This window comes from Elephas maximus, chromosome 7 (genome assembly GCF_024166365.1).
Source record: "Elephas maximus indicus isolate mEleMax1 chromosome 7, mEleMax1 primary haplotype, whole genome shotgun sequence".
NCBI lineage: Eukaryota > Metazoa > Chordata > Mammalia > Proboscidea > Elephantidae > Elephas > Elephas maximus.
In genome coordinates, this window is record NC_064825.1 from 57,799,441 (window position 1) to 57,800,992 (window position 1,552).

Sequence of the window (1,552 nt, forward strand, 5' to 3'; positions counted from 1 at the left end):
GGGAAAAAAAAAAAAAACTAATCCAAATTTCTCAGAGGCATCTTTGTGATAAAAAAGAAACACCAAACATCTGATTATTTTCATTAAAAGTCTTGTAATTGCCTTCAAGCAGTGAAGAATTGCAAAAAGTTTTAGTTTCCATAAGTAAAAAAAATTGATATATCCTATACTCAGAATTTCTTTTTCTACAACCAGCATGACTCAGTAGATTTCTGCCTAAAATAACAAAAAAGCAAACACATAAACAAATTAATGAAGAATTTTCTCATCCACCTCTTCTCTGGATCCATTGCTTATAGGCTGAGTCTTGGACCTAGCATACACTAGAAATTTGACTTCCTCCAGACCTCAGATCAATGTCACTGGGCTCCCTTGGGAAAAAAGCAGAAGAACGACTTTGTTCCGGATCTGTTTGGTCTTTACTCCATAGACAATAGGGTTGAGTGCAGTTGGGATGATTACATAGAGGTTGGCAAACATAATGTGAAAGGTACGAGGGACGTTGTGCCCAAAGCGATGGGCAAGGATGGAGAAGAATGCTGGGATATAGAACATGAGGATGACACAGACATGGGAACCACAGGTGCCCAAGGTCTTCTGGCGGGCATCTAGTGAGGGGAGATGAAAGACAGTAGAGAGTATGAGTGTGTAGGAAACAGCAATTAGGATCATGTCTATAATGACTGTCATAATTAGTACACAAAATCTATACCAGATATTGATGGAAATATCAGCACAGGCAAGCCGGGCAATACGTATGTGTTCATAGTACGTATGGGGGATGATATGTGTCCTGCAGAAGGGTAATCGATTCACAAGGAAAATACGTGGGACGATAACACAGAAACTTTGGAGGAAGGTTCCCACAGCAATTTTGATAATGGTCCTGGGAGTCAGAATAGTGGTGTATCTCAAGGGGAAACAGATGGCCACATAGCGGTCAAATCCCATGGCCACCAGTATAGCTGACTCCAGGACAAAGCTGTTGTGCAGAAAGAATAATTGAGTGAGACATCCAGGAAAACTGATTTTCTGGGGACCAAGCCAAAAGATGCTAAGAGTTTTGGGGACACGTGGTAGACAATATGAGGTCAGTAATGGCCAGCATAGAAAGGAAAAAGAACATAGGTGTGTGAAGACTGTGCTCCATCACAATGAGGTAGAGAAAGATACTATCGCCCACAATGGCCCCAAGATAGATAAAGCAGAAAGGGACACTGATCCAGACACGGTACTGAAAGGATGAAGGGCCCTGCGTTGTTGCTGCTCAGGTTGTATGTAGCCATTGAGATTTGATTGAATATTTCTGTGTCCTAAAAACAAATTGTGTATAATGAACATTGGAAAATTGTATAGCAATTGTTTCTTCATCCCCTCAATCCCACCAGCCTTTCCTCAGGCTCTTGTCTTTCCTGTCTGCCATGGAAGAACTTCCCATTGCTATTATGAGCAATGCTCATGTCTTTGAGACAGTCTGTCTATACTCAGTACTCCCAGTACTAATCACCCAGTCACTCACTCAGGAATCTTCCCCAAACTATATAAATTCTAT

At 41.2% G+C, this 1,552-nt stretch overlaps 1 pseudogene; it reads right to left on the reverse strand.

Annotated features, from left to right (window-relative positions):
• Positions 1 to 348: 348 nt before the first annotated feature.
• On the reverse strand, positions 349 to 1,286 carry LOC126080026 (olfactory receptor 52H1-like; annotated as a pseudogene).
• Between the last annotated feature and the right edge of the window lie 266 nt (positions 1,287 to 1,552).